Consider the following 15,739-nt stretch of genomic DNA (forward strand, 5'->3'; position numbering starts at 1 on the left):
AATAAATTCTTCATCATTATTCATCTTACCTGGGTCTCAGCGTCCACCTCCTCACCACTTCAACCCCACCTCATGACAAAAATCACCAGAATTTGGTCAAAATAAACTATTATGGAGTAATAAAAAAAACATAATCAGAATAATGACTATGCAACTGAATCAAATGAGTCCAATTAATTTTTAAAAAAAGCTAAAAAGTAATCTATCTGGGGTTGGACCCCCTTTTTTAGTCCCCTGTTGAAATCTCTATGGCATAGAGGGGAAGTCTGTACTGACATAATAGTATCCAAACTTTCTTGGGTACAGCCATGTCTGAAAGGTCTTTTTGTTTTTTCTTCAAATTTAGATCTTAAGACTTGAAGACTCTGGAGTACAACCATCATGGTTATAAACCACCTTCTATAACAATTCTCCACCAAAGGAGACAAAGCAGAAGGATCCTGATTGAACTTTTTTAATCAGACAGCAATAATGATGGATGTTAGACATAATGCACAGCTGTAGCAATGACGATACCTTTTGGACAAGAAGTTTTTCACCATAGCGAATATCTGCCATTTTATGCAAGTGGTCATCTCCAGATGGCTCAATGCCCGAACTCAGTTTGACTTGGCTTTGTTCAATGATGCATGTAAGCCACATTGACCCACCCGTGTGATCATTTGACCTTGCTTCCCAGTTGTCTGTCTGTGCCATTGAACATACTCAAAGACCTCACCAGAAATAGAAAGTAGTTGTATTATATTCCATTAGCAGTGGATTTAGAACCAGGAGTCAAACGGAGACTTGTCCTGTAGGAATAGGGGTCTCTGTTGCGGCACGATTTGCAAACAACGTGGTATGTTTTTGGATTTGACTCTCACAACTGCAGGTAGAGGTAGAAGGCTGCATAAACCATGTAGGTTCTTACCTTATACAGTACATAGATTTTTTTTAAATTGTAGGCTGAGAACATGCTGATTTTCCTTTTCATTTTTTTTACATTTTCTTTTGTCCAGTTGAAACAGGGTTGGTTGCCAAATGAGTCTAATGAGAGAAACTAGTTTTTGCTCTCAAAGTTAATCCAATCATATTAGGAATAGGAAGCAGCAATGCAGAAAACAATAGCTCAAGGTGAGTATTAGAAGTGAGGAACAGGATGGACTTAGAAGAAAGATCCAAGTGAGAGTGACGGTTGATGGATGGAGGAAGAAAATGTGTCGAGAGGCTTAGAGGGGCTCTATCTGCCTGCTGGCTCTCCCCATAGGAACAGCTGTCTCTCAGAGTGTGACAGACGCAGATTCACTGAGGTGGGAGAGATGGTCTGACAACTCCTTTGGTCTTTTCACAGTCCATTTTTTCCACACACACTATATTCTGTAGTTTTGTCTTCCTTCGGTGGAGATACTTTTGTTCCTACCAAGGCAAGATATTTTATGGTTTGAAGCACTTATAAAAATGTTGTGAGGTAATGTTGTTTATGCCGCCTTCTCCTTTCCCCTCTCCAAAGTGAAAAGTCCTCCAATAAGTGGTTTGATTTGATTAGTTCCATAGCTGTCTACTGGTAAGAGATGTTTTCAATTATCTTGCTTCTCTTTCCCTCACAACTTATAGGTTGTTTCAACCAGAAAACAGATTAAAGGTGGCTGGTAGAAGATAGTCTGTCAGCCTGATTTGTTCTCATTTTAAAGGGACAAAAGAAAAGTTGTCCAAAAGCCATAGATCAGTCATCAAGGTCAAGGCCGTGATTTCCAACTGTATCAAAAGAAATCGTAGCATTTCTTTTGAAATTATAAAATTTATAGAAACATTGCTTAGAGAAGCAATGTTTTTTAATCACGCAATGCCTTACACCTTTTTCGTTGTCAGATTTTTCAGAAAATGATCTCTAGTTTAATAAAAATTTAGACCTTCAATTAACACCAGAGGGAAAAAGCCAACGCATAGCAAGCTCAAAAGGTAAAGAACCATGAAAAACAGAGTAAAATCTGATGCAAATAAGATGCTTTTTTTTTTTTTGCCACAAGTGACAGGCAAATGCCTAATACTTACTTCGTCTTCAAAAAATATTCACTAAGAAGTTTTGTAAGTACTCTATATTTTTTGCTGTACAAAGACTTCTTTAAAGAACTCCACACTTCTTGCATCAGCAAAGCAATGTTACAGTCCAGGTCTTTCGTCTTTAATAGAGGTGGGCCGAATCCCCCACCTTCACATGCATGTCAAATGTGCCGTCTACACTTTTCAGCATGATGTAATGGTACATCATTATTTACACTGTTTTTCCTGAAGCAGCTTCCACGACGCTTAAACTTAGGTCAAAGTCAGTGCAGGTTGCGAGGAAGCTACAGAAAATGATTTGGTGATGATACACTCCTGAACAACATTTTGTGACCGGAGAATAATTTCCATGTATTTGCATTTCGCACTGCGGAATCATGTATGAGTAGTCCTGCGGCTCGTGATAAGTTCAAATATTTGTTTGTGCATGCTTAATGCAAACGCTCACAGTAGGCCGGTGTAAACATTGCTCCAGGTGGGGAAGATGGCTTCATGGAGCGCATGCACCGTCTGGAACTGATACCTTTTTCTATAAATTTTCCTGGCTGTCAACGCCAGAATATTTTGACTGGAGTGTAGATCAAGTGAATATGTAGGAAAGTCCAAAAGATGAGCAGTATTTTTCAGGAATAAACCCTTGTCAGACAGGTGACTGCCCACTGCAAGATATCATCAGCTGAAGTTTCATGTCCTTATACGACTAGAAGGTCCATTGGTCCATTTTGGAAAATACTCTGCAGATTATGGTGTCGTCTTCACTGTGCTGCTTTGAATGCATCTCCAGTGGGATTTCTTCAGTGTTAGACTTTAGTACCATCCAAACAAAAAACTGGATGAAAAAAAAAATGTTTTTTTTTCTGATTAGAAAAAACATTTTCTAATCAGAAACTTTCTAATCCAATTTACTTCCACCTTTCAGTGTCCCGCGTTTGCCAGTTTTTTTTCCTTCTCTCTTTTGTGCAAATTCCAACTGAGATGTTGTAGATATGGCATTTAAAAATATTTTCATTTTCTATAACTTCTTATCACACATTTTATGGCCGGTGTGCCGCAATCAGCATCTGTAAGGGGGAAAAGGGAGGTAAAAATGTGCCTGTGGATTGACAAACAGTCCACAAAATTATCTTCAACTGCTCTAGCGAATTAGTTTGGGGGTCTGCTAGTCAAATTTCTTGCTCTGTAACCTCTAATGCTCATTAATTTTAAAAGATTGCCTAACCTATTTGTTTGTGTTACTTCCTTCTGGTTTTCATTTCAAAGCTTTTCTTAAAACCTAGCCATGATCCATCAGCACAAAATGCATTTGCAAAAAATATTTTATTTTTTAGTCTTAAGATTTTGACCTAGTATATTTTGGTGTCTTAGTTTTTTTTTTTTGTTTGTAAAAGTTGCATTTATAATGCTGCAGAATCAATTAAAGTGACAGACATTAATTAAAACAGATGTTCTTTTTTTCACTCGTCACAGACAAACACAAGTAAACTTCTTGCTGTTAACAGTTATTTGACTCCAAAACGTCTAGGTCTTTACAGTAAGAAGGATTTTACTCTGAGCACAACGGCATCCAATAAGGCAGGACGACAGCGTACACATCAGCAATTAATTAATTGAAATGATCCAAAAAAACTATTATCTTTCCTTTCTTTTGCATAGACAGTGGTATCTACTAAACTGAATATGAGAGTTAATTGGCAATAATCTAACAAAAATGACGTGATTTTACACACTGCTATGACTTATGTTTTGTTAAAACATCAGCTTAGTTTTGGTTTTGCTTCGTCCCACGTTTACTTTGCTTTGTCTTGGATTGAAAGAAAGGAAAGGGTGGGGGTATTTTTAGTGTCGCGATTGTCTGTACATCTTACAAGCACAGACACACGTGAAAACGCAAGTGTGTTTTCCCTCGATTCCCCCCAAATTATCTTGTTCATTAATTTTGACATAGCAGGAAATGAGCCTGTTTTTGCCTGAGGCAACGTTGAAATTAGAAGAACCGGAGTAATCCAGAGATTGGAAGGTTTTGACGACAAAGCTCATCTTGTCCTTACACCCAAAATATAAATAAATTGAGTAAAAGGATTTGTGCCATTTCTGATTTATCTTCCACAAGGTTATCAGACAGCAAATTATTGTTCTCCAGTTGGTGTTAATGGTTTGTCTCCATTATTTCTTGTCCGGAGTGATAAGGGTCAGATCCAGATATAGCACAAGCATAATTCTATCTTAAGGCTAGTTTTCTTCTTTTTGTCCCTTCATCTACCTTTTACCTATTTGAAGCAAAGTATATCCCGACTGTGCTGTAAGGAGACGGATGTGGGGGAAGCGGTCAGACTCTCCAGAGAGCCAGCAGCAGCCGATTTGAAACACAAGGCGTTTGACTTGGGTGTCAGAGGATGTTCGCTGAGATGCTTGACTGTTGAACTGTTCACCCAGAGGCCTGTCTAAGCAGCAGTCAACTTGACACAAAGGACCAGAGGAGGAGGAGGGGAGAAACCAAGAGGAAGAAAAGGAGGTTAACAGCTGAGACAACCATGTGTTGTACAGTATCCTGCCCTGTGGGAGGTCTATTGAGTGAAAGCACTCTGCACTTCAGTTGTTTGCAGTGCATTCCTGGGACCAGGATGAATGTTCGCCCTGTGTTGCATGTGTGCTTGCTTAACATGTGTGGATTTTTTTGTGTTATTTTTAGTAGCTTCATTATTTAAGGTCATATCAATAAAAACTTGTGTGCATCAGTTCAGTCATAACTGTTTTTTTGTTTTTTTTGTTTTTTTTGTCTTTTAACCCTCAACATATGGAAAAATTACACAGAAGGGTAGCCTTAGTGCTTCCTGTGTTATCTTATTTTTATTCATTAATTTATGACAATATACCAAGGTCAACATTGTAGTTCTGCTAATTCATATTGTCTGCATCTGGTCCCCTTTTAAAACAATAGTTCTTTGAAAATGTTTCTAAACAAGCAAGCTGTGCACCAACAAGGAACCTTCTTGGTATTACCAGAAACAGCATTTGGTTTATTTTTATTTTGAAAAAGTTACGTGTTCACCATGAATCATAATTTTTAAGCAGAGCAGAATTACACTCTCATACAAAATGCGGCGGTCCTGTGACTGAATACCACATGCTGCAAAGAATGTTTTAGAGACACGAGGAACAATGAATTCAAATTTTATTTGTCGGTCATGACAAAACAACAACGCAATTTTCCCTGCTATATTTTCCCCTTAAAAGGACACATGTCCTTATAAGTCCTGGACTTGTATGTTATTTGAACAGAAACTCTGTGAATAATTTGCTCATTTAGCAAATGCAGTGTTAATAACTGATTGATCCTGAGCTTGGACTCCAGCTTGGTGTGCCTTTTCATCATGGTTGTCGAATTCTGCAAAAGAAAAGGACTTTATGTGGGCTTTTGAAAAACATCTGAAGGCACATCAGAGCAAATATATACCAACTAAATACCTAAGATTTAGCAGATAGAAGAGCCTCTTAAATGTGCTGCATAATTGATTTTTTTTTTGACGGTCGTAGAAAAGATAGAGATCAACTTGAAGATATTTTCTGAGGTGAATTGAGCAAGTCAGCACAGCATGACGCTTCACATCCCAGCTTTCACTTCTGCAAAGATAATCAATAATTAAGGCATGATGTGATGAGGGTAGGAATACCTCTAAAGTAACATAATACTTTACCCTTTTTACCTTCGCTAATGAGTGAGACTGTATAAGTAGCTAAGTCCCCTTGATAACATTGACTGTTTGACACTGAGGCACTATTATAGAGTGACTTTTCAAGTTAAACGAACACAATTGTTTTTTTTTTTTTTGTTTTTTTAATATATAAAAATAATTTGGAGACAAGTCTTAACATGGTCTGTTGATTAGTTTTGATGCTGCCTAAGTGCTTTTCACACACCCATGAAGTTTAAATACGATTAAACCAGGCTGTTAGGTTAAAATAGTATTAGGTCTTCCATCTTCAGGACGGCTAGATAAAAGAATTGCATTTGGCTGTCGTAAATGATCAATACGGGATGTCTCCGAGACGACGTGCTTTGAAGCGCTCAGACTGACTGGTGTGTCTGGAGGACTCGTTTGAGCAGCTGATGAAACAAATAGGCTTATCCCACCATGACTGTGATGCTCTATATTTCCCAATAGGGTTTCTCCCTTTTTTGTTGTGTCACTCTTCTCCCTTCTCTCTCCTGCTTGTCTCATATCTGTGATTGAATGTAGGTTACATCACATTTCAGGACTTTCTCAGTTTCTTCTCCACGAAATAAAAAATTTACTTAGTGTCTAGCAGAATGTGAGGTGTGATGGTACAGAAGTTGTCTTATCTTCATTAGAAGTTGTATTTTTTATTTATTTATTTTTGTTTTTCTTTTCGAGGGAACAAGATTTAGCTTGAAATCTTTTAAGACGCATACGTGTAAGTCACTGAAAAGTCCATGCTGAGCAACAAGCCAAACTAAGCAAGTGGTTTGAGTGGCTGCATTATTTATGACTCACAAGATCTTTTGAAATCTTTTTTTTTTTTTTCAAAACAAGACCTTGGGGGGTTTTGTAGAAACCCAAAGATGGAAAAAAAAGAAAAACGTGTATAAAAATCTACTGTTTATGTAAGAAATAAATCGGTCAGGTTATAAAGGCACACCGTGTTGTTATGACCATTTCGAGCTAAGTAGTAGTTTAGCTACTTTGTGTGTCGTTGCTTAAAATAAAAATTTCAGGACCACATATTTTTTTTTTCCAAAATCAACTAAGAAAACAACAAATCAAAGCTATTCTTCATTGCAAGTAGTCTCATATTCCCTTTCTTTCTCTTCTGTATCATATCTTTTCCTGCAAGATAATCCCAGAGCTGCTCATTAGAAATCGCCTTTCATCCCACTGGCATAGACGCCCTCTGAACCCATCGTCTGCCATGTTCTCAAAGCAGACCTCCGCTTTGATAACCATCCCTCAAGAGACAGGGGGATAGGACGTTAAGGCCACTCACAGAATCACCTGTAGTTGTACCAAAAAAAGGTGGAAAAATAAAAAAACAGTCACATGAAATAATGAGGCAGTGGGACAATGGTGCAGCCAGATCAATTTGGGAATCGATACTACATGGAGTGGCCTTTATGGAAGCACAGGTGAGCATTTTAGGAAACATACCTTTAGCGTTTGTTTGTATTCAGTGTATCTTATCTCCTCTCATTTGTCTTGTTTCTATTTGTCTTCCACTCACTTACGCGCGACTTTAAACTTCGTGTTTAATGTTGTTGGTTTTTTTTTTTTTTTGAAAGAACAACATTAATGGAAATTTCAGAGAATTTGCTTGATGCACATTTTTGTTGTGATAAATACTAAATGTTCATTTCATTTAGTTCAAAACGTTTTGTTAATTTTCACAAATCACCGGTTGTTTGAAATTTGTCACGTTTTCTCGATTTACTGCCTGAATGCTTTCAAAGTGCAAGGATAGAAGAAAAAACATTCTTGTTTTTTTTTTTTCCAAAGCAACAATTTATCTTTTTATCTTGGTCTAATTAAGATGTATTCAGTGAGAATAATACATTTTGATGTTTTTAAAGTGGTCTGTAATTGGTCTTGTTTGGATTTAAAAAGAATTTAACAGAAGTCTCTTCCAAATCTTTTTGATAGAGCAGCTGCAACTTCGGTCTTAAAAATACTTTAAAATAAATACACTTAATTTGTCTTTTTTGGCAGCTGATTAAGTGACAGGATCAAACCAACACTCAGCATCTTAAACATTTCTCGCAACACTACATGTGTTCCTCCCATTTATCTGTCTTTCCATGCAGTTTAAAGGTGCTGCTGTTATTTCCTTTTTAGATGAGCCCTGGAAATGGGAATCACAGCAAATGTCACCATTGTCATTTGCATATAAGTTGCATCTTTTATTTATTGAAAGATAAATTTTAACCTTAACCCTAACTCTGAAGTGTATGTCTGTTACCTTTTTAATCCTTTTTTTTTGTTGTGCCTGTCAATACACAGCTACATTTATTTCAACACAAAATTGTGGCAGACTAATCCTAAACATGACAAGGCAATTACTTCCTCACTATTTATTATTGATGATGGTTTCTCAGTACATATTGTTTTACTTGCCCTGTTCCAAAAAGGTACTTTGTGTTCTTGCAAGACTAAGTCATGTTCTCAACACCACGCATATTCCCTTAAAGATGTTGAATGCATCGATGTCTTTCCTTAATCCGCTTTGAAGAGATGAGGATTTTGTCCTGTTTGCTCTGCATAGCTCTGTGGTGTCCTGGTCTGGTCTGTGATTTGTATGTTGGCTTTGATTTTGTCTCAATTTTTTTTTTTTTCATACAGGATATGTTGCTAGAAATTACGCTCTGTTTTTCTTGTTTATTTTTTTCTTATTTTTTTAATTACATGTTTTACAGCTATTGCTTTACTTTTTATGGAACATGTTTGAAGGGAGACCAGAAAATTACAGATAAAATATGAGCTTGTGGTTGGTGGCAGCAGGCTGATTTTTGGATTAATTATAAAATATGATTTAATGGATGGTGTTAAGTATTTTCCAGCCACCTTGTGCCATTTGTACCGCAATCAGGTAACATTGTTATCTTCAGCTGTTATAAAAATGCTTTATAAATCAAACATAACTTTAATGAAACAGTGGAGAGTGGATGGTGGGTGCTGGTGACTGTCTCCAGCAGTCATTAGTGGTCCAGCAGGGTACAGCCTGGAAAGGTCACTGGTCCATCACATGGAAACACAGAAACACATAAGACAAACAATCATGCATACACACACGCACACCATAGGGCAATTTAGAGAGACCACTTACCCTAACAGTCAAGTTTTTGAACAGCGGGAGGAACCAGGAGAGTCCAGATAAAATCCACACATACACAGGCAAAACATTCAAACCCCATGTAGAGACCCAAGGCCAGGATTTGAACCCAGGACCTTCTTGTTGCTAGCTGTTCGTCAAAAAAGATGAATGCCGAAATATCCCAGTCTCGCATTTGTTAAATGTTAGATTCTTGCGCTGTCAGCAATCACAGAAACAGAAGACATGTTTGAAAGACTTATTGAAACTGTTGTGCAATGCGCACAACAGTTTTATGGTGAGGCACTGAGGAGGAGAGCTAAGTGGGAACCGTTTGAGATTAGAAGTAAATGACTCGATGCAACCGGCTGGGTTTCCTTAGAGGGAATTCTTAAAATCTACTTTGAATAACTAACTGAGCTCACTGTGCCGTTTGTTTGACAACTAAGATTAGTTGGAGTAATGAATTAAAATTATTTTTCGTAGCGTGCCTCAAGACATTTGTTGTGAAATGGTGCAATATAAATAAACAGAATAAATAAACGTACTGTTGAAGTCAGCAGGTCTTATCCATAGAGTATGGGGATGACAGGTGGTGGTGAACGGGAGCTGGGTTATCGTTTCCTCCGTCGTCTCCTCCCAGAGTTGAAGGTTGCAGATCAGAGCAGTGTTGGACGATGAACAGGCAGGTGACTGAGTAATGCGCTGTTGAATATATCCAAGGGTTTGTAACAGGAGGCCGACTGGAGGAGCAATGAAGAGATGTGGGGAGAGAGTCTTGAAGGAATTTCTCAAATAATCAAGAGGAATGAAAGGCAAAGCAGAGGAAGCCAAGAATGAAGCAGGGGTGTGGGAACTGGCTTCAAGGAAAAGACAGCGAGACGTGTGCCAGAAGTTTGAAGAGAACTACATTTCCATGACAGTAGCCTTGGACGCCATGCATGAGAGCAAAACAACCTGGCGTCTGCCACAGGGAGTCTGCTCCCCTTTATGCTTCTCCTGATTAGACTTTCTTTCTTCACCCAATGCAAGCAGTGAGATATTACTTTTATCATATTACTTAATCACTACAACGACAATTTTTAAGACCACTAAATCACAACCAGCAAATTGTATCAATACAAATTTGCCAAATAATAAGACACCTAAGTATAGAGTTAGTATTTATGCATTTACCATTTCTAGGTACTGCCTAATTGAGTTAGAAACTTGTACTCCAACATGTTTAATATTCTGTCTTGTTTCTTGGATACATTGATGCATAAAGGCACAGTGAAAATGATATAGGCTACTCCAGTGACTTCCTTCAGGTGTTTTTTGTTTTTCTTCCAGACCTTCATCGGCCCATGATGAAATAAGAAACCACATGACCTTCCAGTCACAGCAGCGTGTGCTGTGACCTCGACAACTTGATACAAGATGATCCCCTTTCTAACAACGTCTCAGAACAAAAACTGAAGATCATAAACTTTGCTGTGTGGAATAAACTGTCCATATGACTTTAGTAGGAAACATACAAAAAAAAAATTAAAATGGGAATTTGGTTAAAAAAAAAATATCCAGGATGTACTGCTCAGATATAAGTAAACCCGTTGCTTCTTATTTCATAATAAACTAAAAACGTTCTCAGTGTACCTTTACAAATGAGTGGGCCATCCAACCCTACAGCACAGTATTGGATATTATTGATTTGTCATGGATAATCATTCAGTTTATGATGGAATCATCATCCACAGCCATCACTGTACCTTATAATGACTGGTGGAACTTTATGCTTTCCATCTAAATGGACGACACTGCAGAGATAAATACGGAAACAAAAGTCGGTGTTCGATAACCCATTTACTTTTGCCTCATTTTTCACTTCCTTGCTCTTGTGTCATCACTGCGGTTTGTATGGTAAAAAGGAAAGGTAGAGGTGATTTGTTGGGGTTGTTCAAATTATGTGCATTTTCAACATTCATGATATGCTGTACTTTTTGTTCCATCAGTTTATATTTCCACTCCTAAATCTGTGGACCTGGAGAATAGACATAATGCTGGGAGCCTTATTCATTAATTTTAATTTTTAACAAACCTGGGCTTGGAGCCATCTTTCATCATCTTCCCATCCATTTGAGATCTGATTTATTGTAGCGGGATTTATGTGGCAGCTGTGGCTAATAGCTCCTTTGTCTTCTGCTCTCCTGTGGTACAGACTCCAGGAAGGGGTAGACCTGCAGCTTTGAAAGAAATCCTTTTGCCCAGTCCCCACTGCCCCTTTTAGACCATTTTTAAAGAATCTTGAATATATTCTATTATTAAAATTCATGATGTCTGCAATCCAATGAGGGCTCCGCCATCAAAAAAGAGTTAATTATGTTAAACTGTTCTGTGTAGGCCGAGTTGGAAAAAAAAAGTTTTTCATCCCCTTTGTGCCGTCAATCATTTTTGATGAGTTACTTGTTACATTTATAAGTTCTTCATATATCTGCATAATGATTAATTCACTTTCAGTCACCTTATTCTAATTAAGGAAGGAAAAGAAGGTTATGTGAGGGTGAAAATAACTAATCTTTATTAATTAGGCTTGCTGCATCACTGCATTGCTGAAGGGACTGTAATAAGACATTCTTTAAAGTCAGACAAGGATTAATTTATCACTAACTGGAATCCTTTCTCGTAGCTTGCAGTGTCCCAAACATAAAGAGATGCAGTCTCTTGCATTTCCCAGGGTTTTAATACAATCCATCCGCATTCAAGCAATTCCCTGAGTGATATCCTGAAATCTGAGGTCAGAAAATTCTGAGATTAAACCCAACTCCTCCGGGTGCCATTATGCGCCAAGGTTGGCTGTGGATCATGAGGCGATGTCGGTCACTGAAATTTATCTCTAATCGATAGCTGTCAGAGATCGTCATGCTTGTTTCCAGCCAAACCTTGACCTCTCGAGATGATTGTATCTGCAAATAAAGTCAGCTGTGGAGACCAGAGGGGTCAGAGCCGAGTGTCATTCCCAATTTATCACATAAGGACTCTGTAGACCAAACACTGCACTTGCATTTTGTCCTGTTTACACATTAGTGGCATCGAAAGACTTTGTGTTTGGATAAAATATTTGGATCTTTATTCTACCACGTCACTTTCACTTTAGGTAGATTATGTGTGTGAGTACTTCTGCATCAAGGATACATTAGTTGGTTTTAATATAGCCAAAGGTGACATGGTAGAGATTTCAAATGTTCCTGGCTTCAAAAAAAATGCAACACATTGGCAGGGACTGAGCATACATTGCACTCCTATTTCAACTAAAGCTCAAATCTTTTCCAGCAGCTGTACATTGACTTATTTTTAATATTCTTTGTTGTTTTGCACAAGTGCAAAAGTCAGCATCCCTCGTGTAAGTTGCTCACGAGCAGCAGCCAGACTTCCATTTCAGAAAGTTCTTGTTGAATATTTATGCAGGCTTTCTTGAAATATTTATTTTTCTGCAATTTGTAATCAAACAGTTGGCCACGTCAAACCGTTGCCTAAGTGTAGACGATGCTAGACTGTGGGCAAAATACAGATACACTTCAATAAATCACTAAAAGCTTACTTTATTTCATAAATTCAATGCAAAATTAATTACCACAGTGACAGTTTGTGGGTAAGTTTTAATTTTACTCAGAAGTCGACGTACCACAGTCTGGAGTAAGAGTAGGAAGGCACAAAATCCAAGTTCCTTGATTTTCATTGTGACGTTTCCATAGTCAGTGATGTTTTAGTGAGCCATATAACATGCTGGTGTTGGCCCACTGTGTTTACTGATTTCCCATAACCATAGAATCTTGGGATTATTCGCAAAGATGACTAACAACAGATGTATAAATGCAGCAGAGCTTAAGACCGCTATTAAAGCTGGGGTTACTTAAAGCTTCACCAAAGTGACAGCCTAATCTCCTCTATACCACACCATATATATAAACTTAATTTTAAATGTGCAGTCACATAGTGGCCCATGCTTGACTAGAACTGAAGCTGATTATGGGGACATGTTTGTCCCCTTTGAGGCACCGACATTATCTTAGATTCACCTTTCTCACTGCGAACCCGGCTCTTATTAAAGTAAGACCCAAGGCAATAACCAGAGTCACACTGCCTGATTATTTTCTTTCATAAAGCCTTATTTCACACGATAGAGGCTTAATGTCATAAAGGAGCAGATTCATGTTTTACAATGCATGGTGTGTGGTGTGATGGGATTTGGCTTATTTTTCTATTTTTCCATGAGACGCATAATGCTTCAAAACAGTCTTGACCCATTTGTAGAAAATTATTCTATTACCTGTTGTGAAAGAGGTTTCTTTTTCTGCATGCCAAAAAATGTTTCCAGCTCATTAGCTTGTGTTGTGAGTATTTGATTTTTTTTTTTTTTTTTTTGCACAAAACATAATTAATTTTAACTGCTCATTTGCAACAAGAGCAATTTTAATTAGCAGTGCTTTATTGCCGTGGGTATCTACACTTGCTCTGCACCAACTTCCTCCTCTTTTAGGCGCCTTTCATTTCACTCGCTGGGAGAGGCGCGCAACTATAAATGTGTACCCCGGATTTACAATCAAGAGAATAAAACAGGATGCCAAAGATTTTTTTCATTGCGAATAAAGAACAATTCTAAAACTCAGCAACCTTTATATATTCTTTTATCCTTTTTCATTTTTCTTGCTTCAAATTATCTTTAGTTTTAATAACACCACATGTTGAAGAAGAAGGTGATGTTGATCTGAAAAAAAAAAAACAATTGCACTTCCTCCTCTTGCTTTACTCCACTCACAGAAATCACCTCAGGTGTCTGAGATCTGTCCATCACAAGCTGCAGTGAAACCCCAGAAGAACTTAAGAGGCTACCTCCAGCAGCAGGTCAAAGACGTGTTTGATTGATGGTATCATTTTTAACACTTGAGTGAGAATGCTAACACGGACGACTGGCATGTTTCTTTTGCTAACGTTTTGTGATTGGCAGGTGCAGCTGACATGTTTGGAAATTCTTCCTCCATGTGAGATTTGGAGATATTTAGATGGATAGTGTGGTTCCAGAAGTGGAATGGCAGCTGGACATGACTTCCTTGCTTCACCTCTGCACCCTATAGGCTCTAGCCCTACCAGATGTTTTTAATTGCATGAGTGTATGAAGTTTGGCTTTTTCCTCACCTGATTTAAACCAGAACAGCATTTTAAAGGTGTCCAGTCCTAAAGAGGCTAAAAATATATGTTTATTGTTTCTCAACAAAGAAAAAGACAATGTTTTCATTGATTTCATTCAGTTATGTCCAAACTGAATATTATTTCAAAATGTGGTGCAACAATGACTTTTATAGTTTTGAGTAAAGTTCAGACATCAACAGTAGAACCATAGAGAACCACTTAGAAATAATACAAAGCAACACAAGAAATCAACATAATGCTACCACCAACAAACTTGGTATAGTATGTGAAGCAAAATTACAATAGCAATGTTAAACCAAACTTTAAAGTACGATCGAATAAATAGATCATGGAATCATGAAAAAGATGGAATATTGTGCCTCTATATGCCTGGAAATTATGGAATATTGATTTTCTATATTCCTAAAGTATAGAATTGTTCAAATGTCTGCTGAAGAACTGCTTTTCTTTGGACTTTAGAGAGTATGAGAGTTTCAATAGTTTTATTATGGTAATTCTATCTGAATGTAAATTACTTCCCTTTTTTTGCTGTTTTGTGCTTTATTTCGCTTAGCATTTATCTAAGTTGTAAAGCACTAATTTGGTCAAGTTTCATTGTCTTTAGATGTGCTACACAAATAAAATCTTAATTGTTATGGAACATTCAGTGCGAATTATTTCTGAAGTGATTCCAATCCTTTTTTCTGGGCCAAATAAATGTGAGCTAGAGGAATTGTGTTTTTTGCAGTCCTTAAATTATAAAGAAGAAAAAAAAATCAAAGAGAATTGGCTGTGAAAAAAAATATATTAATGCTTAGATAGTGAAAAAAACAACAGTATAACATGTTAAAATATTAATATCTTGTCTGACTTCATTTTTTGAGCATGATATGTTAACTGAAATAAAAAAATCTTTATTTTCTCTTCTTTTTTATGCACTTCTTGTTACTGTGCACTATTTTATTTTTATATTTGTATTTGTATCATGTTCGAATAAAATTTCATTTCATTTCATTTCATTTAAATAAGTTTGAAAAGCAATTCGTATGTTTCACTGTATGAATTTCAGGACAGGAGACAATATTTTTTTTTTTCCATATTTTTTTATTGAACTGCCAGCAGAGGACTAAGAATATCTATCTTATCCTGGAAGAAAAGTAACCCCTGAAAGCTTCGGCTGAGATCTCACATTTTTGACCTCCATACTGCTTCTACATTTAGGTGGACAAAAGTCATTCTCTGGTTCAAAGGATTTAAAAATTGAGGTCTGGAATGACTCACCCTCCACACCAGAAGCCAGAGAAACTCGTAAAAATTCACCCAACAGAGAACTGTACCTTATGGTCTTCAAGTTTTTCCTGTCAAGCAGCACAAAGGCAGATGCACAAGGTGTCAACTATGTGCATAGACAAAGCTGATGTCTTCCTTGTGGCCCATCATCTTCCTCTACCTCTTTCAGTTTACCTACTGGACGTTTTCCCCCTCGCTCTGCTGAACGTTTCAATCATCTCAGACAAAGCAGCCTATAAAAACCATTACCTCACTATGACCACAACATGTTTGCCCATAGTCCTGCTCTGTATATTAAGAGATGATTACTGAGTGGTTATTGATGCTGCAGCATCTCTCTGGTTGCAGAAAAAAACACAGAATATGCCCACAGACGGGCTGCAAACCAGTGAGATGGTACAAAGCTACAAAGATACACTGGCAG

At 37.4% G+C, this 15,739-nt stretch overlaps 1 long non-coding RNA gene across 1 annotated transcript in view; it reads left to right on the forward strand.

Moving 5' to 3' along the window:
* Window positions 1-14,254, forward strand: part of LOC107835832 (uncharacterized) — a 33,055-nt gene extending 18,801 nt beyond the window's left edge. Inside the window, exons 2-3 of the long non-coding RNA XR_001661662.1 lie at window positions 13,657-13,740; window positions 13,844-14,254. This is a non-coding gene — a long non-coding RNA (uncharacterized LOC107835832). The remainder of the gene's footprint in view (window positions 1-13,656; window positions 13,741-13,843) is intronic.
* Window positions 14,255-15,739: the final 1,485 nt, after the last annotated feature.

The sequence above is a fragment of the Poecilia formosa genome, unplaced genomic scaffold (assembly GCF_000485575.1).
Source record: "Poecilia formosa unplaced genomic scaffold, Poecilia_formosa-5.1.2 Scaffold1, whole genome shotgun sequence".
NCBI classification, from domain to species: Eukaryota; Metazoa; Chordata; class Actinopteri; order Cyprinodontiformes; family Poeciliidae; genus Poecilia; species Poecilia formosa.